The sequence below is a fragment of the Mastacembelus armatus genome, chromosome 16, assembly GCF_900324485.2.
Source record: "Mastacembelus armatus chromosome 16, fMasArm1.2, whole genome shotgun sequence".
Taxonomy (NCBI): Eukaryota; Metazoa; Chordata; class Actinopteri; order Synbranchiformes; family Mastacembelidae; genus Mastacembelus; species Mastacembelus armatus.
Genome location: NC_046648.1, coordinates 19,582,796 through 19,595,105, shown reverse-complemented (window position 1 = coordinate 19,595,105; position 12,310 = coordinate 19,582,796).

Sequence of the window (12,310 nt, the reverse complement as noted above, 5' to 3'; positions counted from 1 at the left end):
AGAGTTAGTCAGTATTTGGGAGATAATATCAGTGAAGTCATTTGCACTTTGGATAAGTAATAATCTCTTGCTACCACATTACGTGCACATAAAAGCACAATTCCAACATGACACACACACACACACACACACCACTTTTTTGTCCTGTATCAATTTTTGTCAAACTTTGCAGTGATGCTTATTTTACATAAAGTTTCATCTTATTTCTGTCTCCTTCATTTGCTGTAATGAATCCTTTTCTCTAAGAGCCAGCATTTATAACCCAAAAGAAGCTGAAATGATACGCATTACCATTGTGTATTGCAGGAGTATGCATGTCTTCATCTGCTATGATTTGCCTCAATACTTATTTTGTTGCTAAGGCTGTTAGTGTTTTGTTTTTTTCTGTTTGTTTTTAACTTGTATGTGAAAAAGTATTAAAAAAATAACAATACTTCATTATTTCAGCTTTGATGCTGGTGAGTCAGAGTTGGCAAATATACATTTTAAGATGGAAAAGAGGCCATCAAGGCCATAACAGTATGAACTTACTGTAAAATGATAATTGATATGGCTAAATGCTACAGTGGTTAGTCTTATTTGTGAAGTCTTATTGAATAAATTTACAATGACTGATCTTTGCTGGGCAACTTTTACATTCTGTGGCTACAGTGAAATATCCATTACTGGTTTATGAGCTCATAGCTTTCTGTAGACGTCTGTTTACTGTCTAAGCCAGAGAAACCCCTTCTGGTGTGTTTAAAAATCTTTCTAGGAAAGATTTGTGTGTGGGTGTGTGTGTGTGTGGGTGTGTGTGTGTGCGCGCATGTGTGTGGGGGTGTGTGTGTATTCTGTGGAGGAAGAGCATAATGGTGTGTGACTGTGAAAATGTGTTAGCGAAACCATGAGTGTGTAATACAAGAGTGTGTTTTTATTGGTACTGTAGGTTTAAGATATTTGTGTGTGTAAGAGAGAGATAATAATGTGTGTGGGTGTCTGAGAGAGAGAGAGCGAGAGAGTAACATACACTATTGTTTATGCTGAGTCGACTGTTTCATTGCCTTGATGAAGCACACATACACAGACAGCCAGATACAGTCTCCTGTCGGCATTGGTGAAATGTCCTCCTCCCTGCCTCTGTTTCAGATTTTTTCACCAAAAAAGGAAATGGAAAACTCGTAGCTGCGTGGGGGAAGAAGGGCGGGTGATTGGTGGTGGAAGTGGGAGAGAAAAAGAGTGTGGGAGAGAGAAAGAGGAAGGTGGATGTTCACATCTGGAGTTGCTCCATGGCACTTTCACTGGGGGGGGTCAGCTCCACACACAGCCCCCCTTTGAATTTATTGGAAGGAGGAGACAGGCCGAGAGGTGACAGCTGGCAAGAAGGGCAAGAGCGAGACAGTTAACTGTTTTATCTGGTACACACACTCTACAAGCAGTTTAACACCTATTATTAAAGAGATGGGCTGTATGTGCTTATTGATTTGAAAACTGAATTTTAAAAGTTTCCTCCTGTCCGTTTCATTCTGTTTCAGTCTCATTTTCAGCAATGATATGTTGTCCCTTCTTTTTCCTTGAAGCAGCCCCATGTCCTGTTATCACTGTCGCCCAGAATCAAGATTAAACAACTAAAGTTCCTGAAAAACAGGGCAAGTATGTGAGAGCATGGCCTTTCGTTTGGCTTGAAGTATGCAAACTAGGTTCTCACACTTTTGTGTGAGACAGTGGTCACTTAACACAGAAATATTAGGCTTGTAACCTTACAGCTAGGCCTAACATTTACGAAAACCTCAACCTTCAATGTATAAACAAACAGTGTGATTTGTAATTTAACTCGGGACATGACAAGCGTAACATAAGCAGTGGGACATCATCACCCAGTTAGAGCTGCAATAACATGTTAGGCTGTCTGCCAGTAATGTAATTTACAATTTTTACCAAAAAGGGACCTGAGTGTAGTTTACACATTTAACACAGCTCAGTTGATTCTCTTCAAAGCTGCACATGTGAAAGTTTATACTTTGTATAATATAAGCTGGAACTTGTCTTGTCAACTTAAACCACCAAGTAGACCCTCACTACTCAAGGACACTTAGCTTCCTAATCCAGACACTTCAAGCGTACGTTTGCTTGACAAGTATACAACCATTCTGGGCATACAGTATCTATACAACACACAGAATCAAAATTAGTAGCAATTTAGTGCGACGTGGTCCTTTGCATACAGCAGCTTTTTCTTAAGAATTGATTACAGATTGTCACAATGCACACAGACACCATGTTACAGGATTTGTGGGTTTAAGTTCAAGGCAAATATGCAGTTTCTTCTTGAAGTGGTTTGTGTGCCCCAGTCTGAAGTCTTACAAACAAAACCAGAAATTATATTGATATTGATGCTTCCGATCCAAAATCTATTGAGTATAGTGGAGAAAAATAGCTTTCACATTGAATATTGGAAATAGTCATTTATCTGATTTCTATCACACCATGCATCACTATGCATGTACAGAGATTACAGCTAGATTGTAATATAGTAGAGGTTAGGGCCACTGAGGAGGTCCATAAATAGATGTTGATGGATTCATGTTAATGCAGGCTCAGATCCCAACATTTTACTAAAAGTTGCTTTTATAAAAAAAGACGGCGAAGGATCATTAGACTACCTCATCAGTATCATTCCCAGATGTCTGCTCTCACCCAGCTGGATCAAGTCTAAATTCAGAAGCACTTATCACAGTGATCAGTTTTTTTCTGTCCTATACAGTGCTGTCAGCTTCCTTCCTAACAATGCTAGTCCTCTCTAAGATGTTCAAAAACCAAAAGTATGAAAGTAATTATTGACATGTATATGTGCATCTGCAAGTCTATGACCCTTTTAGCTTTTTATTTCAAGTTTTTGTCTCACATAACTTATCAGATTGGTATTTAATTCTTTATATGTGCAATTAAAATTTAATTAATTACATTTATTTGGAATGTAATATCTGTTTTATTTCATTCATCTGATTTATATTTCACAGAAGCAACAGCTGACAACTGGTGTCTGGTAATTCTACTCTACTTACTAGTCTGATAGCAAATGACACAAGTTAGTAACAATAAGCATTATCAGCATTTCACCTTTTCTGTCTTTGTAACTTCTCTGTCTGACACCTGCCAATGTTTATTGCAGGGCAGGAAAGTTTACTGTACACCTTTGTAATTTATGAAGTTCTGACGTTTTATGACCTCACTGTAATTCCCACCGTAGCATCACCCAACAGCAAACCCAGCAGAGGCCTATTTAGCTACATTAAGTGAAACCACCTGTGTGGATGTGCTGGACTTCTGGCAGTTGGAAGGTACTTCCTTTAAATGGTGCTGTCACAGTTAATTCATCACACTATACTCTGGATATTCTGTTTCTCTATTAATGATTTAATGTGCAACATAAAGAAAACTGCATATTTAGATTTAAAGATATGTATTTATATAATAGCACTGATCAGGATTTATAGGCTGCTTTTCTGTAAATTTAGGCTTAAATCCTATATTAATCCTATATTTAATCTGATCCTGTAATAATCTATAATATGTGGAAACCTTTTATACTTTTGTAGACAAGAAGTTTAATCAGCATTTATTAAAATATACCATTAGTTTGCTTTTGTTTTAGCTTAAATCAGCAACAGAGTGTCGCAGTAAATTGAGGTCATGTCCTGTGCAATGTCTAGACAAGCACACAATCGCGTGAGTCAGTATATAATGCTGCTGCTCATAGTGTAGGAAAGCCACCTCAGTTATATCAGACATGAGGGGAGAAACAAGAATGGTGTTAATCTTTTTTTATGCATAATAGTATTAAGCACCTAAAGTATGTTCTTAGTCCCACTGACTTTTTAGGCTGCATTCAGAGCAGCTGACACACCTGGTGAGAGCAGTAATTTTGGCATCGGTGTCTCAGCTGTCGATTACTGATTGGGACACCTGTGATGGGTGTGTGTACATAGCAAGGTGTGGAACTTGCTCTTCATGCTGCTTGAAGTAGTTACTCCAAAACTCCAAACACTGTTGTAAATTCTAAACTGTTCTAAATTGCTTGTAGATGTGGTTTTGGCTGTGGAGTTTGGGGAATTTCCTCCAACAGGCAACACCTCAAACTGTAGTGTGTTATTCTAATGTTTGAAATTTGGATTCTTTGTGCCAGCAGTCCACATTCAATCTAAAATAGCGTACTGACAACACACAAAAGTCACCTCTTTTCACCAGTATATCTAAGATTAAGGTTTAACAGCTCCAACAAACCATTCCTGGCTGCTACCTTTTTTGTGTCTTTCCAAACTAAAACGAAGTTACTGTCAGATAAACGTTTGGTTTCTATAGACATGTGAGCAAGGGCATGAAGGGCTGAGTAAGCATTCCTCAGAGCATGTTTAATCAGTGAGGATGATTCCAGAGAAGCTTACTTGTCATTCAAACTCCCTTTGCAGCCCCATCTGCTGGAGTTTCATATGCAGCCCAGTTATCGACAGTGACTCAACAAAAGCTGAAAAATAGCAGCTGAGGTATCTTATTTAGTATCTTATTTTACACCACATTACTGGGTGTCTGTACATGAGTCAGTCTTTGAGTGTAAAAAAATAAAATAAATAATAAAATAAAGTTTTATGTTATGAGGGATCGAAAAACAGTGGTCACTGTGCATTATTCACAGGTTTTATTTACAATCCTTTAATCATATGTTGGTATGATTTTACTTATTCTGACTTATTATGTAACCTATTGATTTTACAATGCAGAAAGACATGTTGTGATGACAAGAGGCGAGAACTATGTTTTTATTTAACAAGCAACAAAGGCAGCCCATAGTTGGTAGTTCAAGTGCCTGATTGCCAAAATGTGTTTTCTGCATCAGTTCATGTTACATGTAAAATATGTTTTGTTTAAAGTACGCAGTTTGAGAGACAAAAGAGGCCTGATATAAGTTTTGACAGAAAAAAATAGCTTTTTTCCACAGTGGAACATGGACGCTGCCACAGCTTTCAAAAGAAAGTGAAACATTCAGCCATACATTTCCATGGTTTCTTCCTGCTCTCTCCTGGCCTGTCATTACTCATTTTACCATTAGGTGTCCACTTGACAATGTGACTGGTCCACTGTAGCATGTAATCTCAGCAGATGTGGGTTAACCCCAAATGTCTGAGATTATATTCTCATTGGTAATTCACCATAACTCAGTGACTACTTAACTGGATATTTGCTGCTGCAGATGCTGGATAATGGAGTAACACAGAGACTCAGGGAAATTAAGTTACAAATCAGGTCAGTTTACAGTTTAATTTAGATTCTGAACAGTTTAAATTCAATAAGCTAAAAAATGGCAAATATCTGTAGCAAACACAAGTTTAAAGATGTTTCTTGACATGCAGCCATACTCACCCATACAAGGTTTACAGTTTCACAGATTGCATAATTAAATAAACAATGACATTTGTTATGGTTTTTGGTTAAATATAATTTTAAAGCTTTTTTGGTCACACTAGCCACATCGGCTCAAGGGAATGTGGATGTTTTTTGAATTGTCCTTCACTTCAGTCCAGACTGAAACTTGGATGGATTACCATGAAATTTGATACAGAAATCTCTGGTCCTCTTAAGTCGAATCTTTGTAACTTGGGTGATCCTCTGATTTTTTTCCTCTAGCACCACCATGAGGTTCAAATCTGAGGCTTTAACTGAAAATTCCTGACAATCATGAATTGCCGTGGATTACCATCCATTAGTTATTGACAGACAGATACACCTGGAGCATTTAGAGAGACCTTGGCCAAGTGTTTAAGTTACCATGTCATTTTGCAGTTGGTAATTCCCACAGCAGAAATGGATATATAACACTCTCAAACATCTACTAGTAATATTTTTTGTGTCTAAATCTGATCTCTTCCTCTGGCTGAAATGCCACATGCTAGCATAAGACTCCATAACAGAGCAGCTGTAACGGCTCACAGTGTACTGAAGGCCTGTGTAGTGTGTCTGAGAAAGGGAAAAAAAAACATACATCTGTGTCCCAAGCTGACACTCATGGGTCTGGTGCTTGTTGGCAAGGTTTGGAGTTTGCCTCTGCGGCTTGGCCCGAGCTTTCGTCCTCTCTATTCACTCCCATCTGAGGTCAAGGAGTTGTGCTTGCTTGTGGGAATCTCTTATACTGTCTCTTGTAATGAGTGCTCTCAGCAGGAAAACAAGGTCTTGTTTTTCCAGAGTTCAGGGTTGGATGCATCCACCATTCTGATCCAACCTCAGTTAAAATCCCTTTTCTCCTGAGGATGATTAATGACAGCTGCAGCTCTGGACAGGACTCATGCTGGTTTACTGTTTAAAGACAAAAATGAAGTGTACCTGACACCTCAGCTGTGATAAATGACCGCATGAATACAATTAATGTAAATAAAACAGCAAGCAGACAATACTTTGTGCGCAAAATAAGTAAGCAGTAAATGTTCCGTTTATAGTCAGTACACATGCTTCCCACCCAAAATGTTTTTCATACATTCTACAGTGCAAAATGTGTCAGGACACACTTTTCATTCTGATGCCATTTTCACCATCCACATTTTTACACTTAAAGTCTCAAAGTATGTTTAAAACTCTCTTAATGTGGGTACACAGGAATGTGATGAATTCTTATAAATCAAGTCAGTCTTGAACATCCTCAGGACAAAAGACTTTTATTCTGACTGTGGTTTTAAGATTTTCCCTATTGTTATTTGATCTGCCAAAAGCCATTAAAAAATACAATGTCTGAAATGTACAGTATTCAGCACAGATTTTGTGTCAGCAAAATTTCTTCTTAGCTGATATCTTTTTTTCTATTTTCGCTGAATTTGAGAGCTAGAATTTACTTGTTAATGTTGTAGAAAGAGAGGCAGCATGGTGGGTGAGTGGTTAGTGCTGTTGCTTCCCAGCAAGAGGGTTACTTGTTTGAAACCTGGCAGGGGCCTTTGTGGAGTTTGTGTGCTTGTGGTGGTTTCCTCTGGGTACTCTGGTTTTCTCCCACAGTCCGAAAACATGTACATTAGGTTGATTGGTGATTCTAAATTGAGTGTGTGTGTGAGTATGTGAGGTTGTTTGTGGCCCTGTTATGGACTGGTGACCTGTCCAGGGTGTACCCCTGCCTTTCACCCAAAGAGAGCTGGGATAGGCTCCAGCAGATCCCTGTGACCCTGGTTAAGGAATAAGAGGGTATAGATAATGGATGGATGGATGTTGTAGAAAGAGCCTGTAACACTCATTAGTACAAAGGCCTGGAACCACTTAACAGAAGTTTTAAACAGATACGGCAATGTTAAACAATGATGCTAGAAAACTTCTTTCTGGTTTGAATGTTTTGTTTTTGCCTTAGTGCAGGTGTCTAAATAGTCGCCTTGAAATGAAGGTTTTTAAACTTCAGTGATAAGGATGGAAAAACAACTGTATCGTGTAGTAAATGGATTCAAGACAACAATGGAGCATGGATCACAGCTCAGTGATTCTCCAGTGATCATTGTGAGAGAACACAGCAGTCACAGTCAGGCCAACAGTGAGTGCAGAGGGATGATGAGAGACAGAACAAATGAGCCAGAGCTGTTGACAAGAAATGAGGAGCCTCTTGATTACTTTTCTGCTTCAGTGGGATCTGAGCTTTTCAACAAAAGCATTTCTACCGTAGGGTGTGTTTGAATCTGTATTGGCTATGAAACAGAGGTGAATTAAGGACAAAGGGTAAAGTAGTATTTTTGGTGAGTAAGCATGATCTTTATTTTAAAAGAAAATAAAAAACAGATTAATACTACTATGCTTGTATTTCTTTCTATCTTGGAGAAATCAGTATCCAGTATCCTAATGTTGGCAGCTGGGCAGCTCTATTGGATCAGTTGTTTAGAGATGATATGTTTGGAATGCTAAGGATTGGTCTGATTATGCTCTGTTCAGATTTTAAAAGAGAATTCATATAGTTGGATTTGATTGGAGGAAAACAAAAAAGTGAGTATGTAAATCCTAGATTGTTAGTCACTATCTAGATTGATATTAGTCGCTCGAAGAGATTTGTTTGGACATGCAAATAAATGACATTATGTATGAAACATTGAAAGGCCAGTTTGTGAATTCTGTAAATATTTAGACTTGAGTAAACAGAATTATGTGAATATATTTCACACATTTCTTTATCATTTAGAAACTGCAAATCCCTGCCTAACATCTAAAGGAAAGTGTAGATGGAAGGTCAAGGGCAGAAAATGAGTCACCCAAAAGTTCAGCAAGGCCACAAGATGAATAAGAAGCCAGTTGTCTTTGTGCACAGATGGAAAAACTAAAGGTTTAACTCTGGCCTTTAGTGACTGATTTTTGTTTGTGACTATTTTTGTTTAACTTACTGTAAAAAAAAAATCAATTATTTGCAAAATATAATCACACATATGAGTCACATCATTAAAATTACTTCTCTTAAATGTGGTATTTCTTCAACACAGTGATGGATTGTCACAGCAAATTTAATTTGAATTCTTTTTTTTTTCTTTCTTTCTTTCCATGTCCAAAACTTTCCAAACTCTTTAGACATGCCTCTGGGGAAGAACATAAAGCTTTTTCCTACTTCTTTGGATTGCCACACTGTACATGACCTTCACTGTGACCTGAACAATCCAACAAATCTGCCTGTCTTTCCCGATTAGTAATTCCTGGTTTGTAGGATGATTTATGTTCGTGGGTCCCTCTAGTGGTGATTTTTTCCCATTGCAGTTGTAATATGTGCATCATGATGCCATAATCAGCAAAATGTTATTGTGTAATTTTAAAAATCAATTAATGAAATCTCTACCTCTATGAAATACCACACCACTGTTGTTTAGTTTTTAATTTCTAATATTGATAATTAGTTTCAGTTTTTACATCCTGCTGCCATTTCCTGCAAAAATCATTTTTCATTCCGTGTCCCAGGGCCTCAGCAGAAAAAGTTTTACCAATTATGTTAGTTTATTAATGTGCCCTAGTATGACAGATCAAAGACCCTCCGTAGGCTCCATAGGACATTATCATGCTGCAAATCAAATACATCAGCATACTCTTTGCTTTTTCATACGTTGCAAAAACAAACTTATTGTGCTCAAGTTGAACAGTACTGTATTTTACATGGGTTATTTAAAAGCTAAGATAACATAAGATCATAAGAATAACCTTTATTTGTCCCTTATTAAATTAAAAACAAGGTGTTTACAATAAAAAATATATTAAAAATTGTATGAAATATAAAAAGTAAAATCTGACAATATTGCATTCTGAGATGTTGCATATTTACAAATATTTATAGTCTATAGGTGTTGAGGTCAGCTGGACGTCTACTAGGAGCAGTGCTGGTTGTACAGTCTGACAGCAGCAGGATGGAAGGACGTGTGGTAGCTCTCCATCACACTCTTGAGATGGAGCAGTCTGTCACTGACAGAACTGCCCAGTGCTGCCAGAGTCTCATGCATAGGGTGAGATATGCATATGAAAAGGTTTCTGCGTATTGTAAATTTCAATATGTTAAAAACAGCAAAAATTGAAAATTTCCTCATTGTCTAAGTGAGTTCACAAAAGAATAGCACACACAGTCATCTGTACTGAATGCAGTCCAGCTTTCTTCCCATGCAGTCATTTTTCCAATAGGGGGCAGTACATATCAAGTGTTATACCTACTGGTCTACATGTATCTTCTAAACTCCTCTCCTGTAGCAGGAGTTTCTGACCCCATTCCCAACCTCAGACACATTTGAGTTAATCTAAACTTTGTAAATGGCAATGAAACATCATTCAGTTTGCTGTTTGTCCCATGCATTCCCACATCGATTCTCCTTGGGAAATACTACTTTCTATTTGCTATCCTTGCTTCTGTCTGCAGTAAACATAGACCTCTACTAAACCTATGGATAACACTGCAGGAATCCTGTGCTCTGACAGACCTTTTAGGTATCTGACTTTGACATGGAACGCTGAACTCAAGTTTGAAACTAAAGGGTCCACCACCCCAATGCCTCAATTCTGACTTCATTTCAAGTGACTTATTCCTTTTAACGATCATCAGATGTACATTTGTCTTTCTCACAAAGAGTGTTGGCTTCCCCAAAACATGAAATAGTTTTATTATTTTGATTTAGCAGCCCTGCTTTTATGGATATCTGTTGAGGATCAAACATGCCAGGCTGTCAGCGTTGATGTACAATTCCTTGGAATATTTCCGAATCTAAGAGGACAGTTTCTCTTTGTAGATTTCCAGACTCAGCCTCTCAGATCTTGATCCATAGAGAGGATGGTTGCAGAGTTTTAGAGATGGAAATTATCATGGTTCAGTGTGATTGCTGACAGGACATCTCCAAAGGATAATCTTAAAAGAACTGGAAGTCTATATAGTGTGAGTGAAGAGTCCAGTAGATGCTGCAGGCTATGACTGGTTACTCAGTTGGAGACTCAAGTGTCCTCACACATCACAAACTTCTTCATCTGCGCCATGAAAGGACATCTTATGGAGTTTCCTGCCATGTCATTACTGTTGTACACAGAAAAACATGGCAACTGAAATATAGTGTGACATCGCTGAAATAATAATTATAAAGAATCACAGCCGCCAAAAATAACAATTTTCTGCTTAGGCTGTGTAGTATATTCGCCAAGATTTTGATATTTACTGGCATCCCAGTACAGGTCAGTAGAGGTGACTGAAATTTCTTTGATGTCATCACATTGAACTGTTACATTTGAAAACCCCAACAGCAATATGTATTTCCAGAGATTCAGTATTTCCCTGTTACCTTAAATAATTCACAGAACTTGACGTTAATAGTTTCCAGCAATGGCTACATTTGAAAGAAAGGAGTCCCATATGAAAATGTGCTTTAGAGGGCTACACGGGTTGTCCTGAGGAAGCGGTACATAATTTGCAGAAAACAACATGGCAGCTTAAATTTTCAAGAATACTTTAATGAGCAAGAGCTTCTTTTTGTGCTTCTTTTAAAATAATAATCAGAATTGAATATATAGGGCTCTTTTTCTCATAGGTTGTGTAAAAGCAGTACTGGTGCAACAACTCAGTTAGTCAGCAATGGGTTTTTTCAGTTACTGTTCCTCAATTAGATGATAACACCTGAGCCAGCTCCATACACTGATGGCCATGAGGTGCAGATGAGAACTTGGTATAGCAGCGGTACCTTTTGTTTACATTTGGATCAGAGGTTGTGTGTGTAAGTCAAGCATGGATGTGGGTGTTCCCTGTTGACGTGATGCTCTCCCTGGGGCCTAGCCTTAAAGCCAAACTAAAGTAATGAAATCATTGTCAAGGAGCTTGGCGCATCAAGGGCACTCATATACTACAAAGATTTATCATTCATTTCTCTTGGAAAACATGGGAGTGGGGAACAACAGTGAAAAGAAAGAGTGGGAGGTGAAGGAAAGCTTCGTCCAGTGGAGCCAGGGTAAGAATTTATGGTCAGGAAGAACTATGCATGTGTAATTTACGGTGCATACTCTACCATTCCTCCTGCCCTCCCCTTTGGTAATGAGAAACGGCTGTTTTGTTGTAGGGCCAAGACATGGTATACCCCCTCCCTTCTGGCTATGACACACCATTAGTTTTTATTTCTGTCTCTGCTTTTACGACCCCTGCCCAGGCGTCAGCATTTGGCTGGTGATCAGGACCATCACACCATGTAAGCTCTTCCACTTCCCAAGATGGCCTCCTGTAGACTGAGCCTACTGTGGAAAGCACTGTCACAAAATTGTAATTATAGTCCTAATTGATCAAAACCGATCTTCCCTGTAATGCATATCTTCATCTGTAAAAGAAATAACAGATTACTGCCATTGGTTTAATACTTTAGTTATAACTATCATTTCTTTCATGTTGCATACTCACCAACATAATTGCTGAGATTGGAAAACAGGGAAACGTTGCTATAATAAAGGGCAGACACACAAGCAGTTGGACGAAAGAGCAGTGACGATGCTAACAGTTTAACTAAACTCTCTACCATTTTATTGGGAGAGAACCCAAATAAAAGCCCACCTGAAATGTGGCTAATAATTCCTCACTGCACAGCAAACAGCTACAGTATGTATGGGAGGTCACAGTTGAATCACATAGTCAGTCTGTAAACTGTGATGGATGTTTAAAATCAGTAGGTTTGATTTTAAAATTGTTCTTATATCTTTCAAATTGAATTATTGAAACTGCTTGTGTTTTTTTTTTTTTTTTTATTGCTTCATTGGACTCTGGGTTTCCCAAACTCAGCAATAAACTCAGGAAGTACAATGTGTCCTTATCCAACAGAAATATTGGGCAGTACCATGA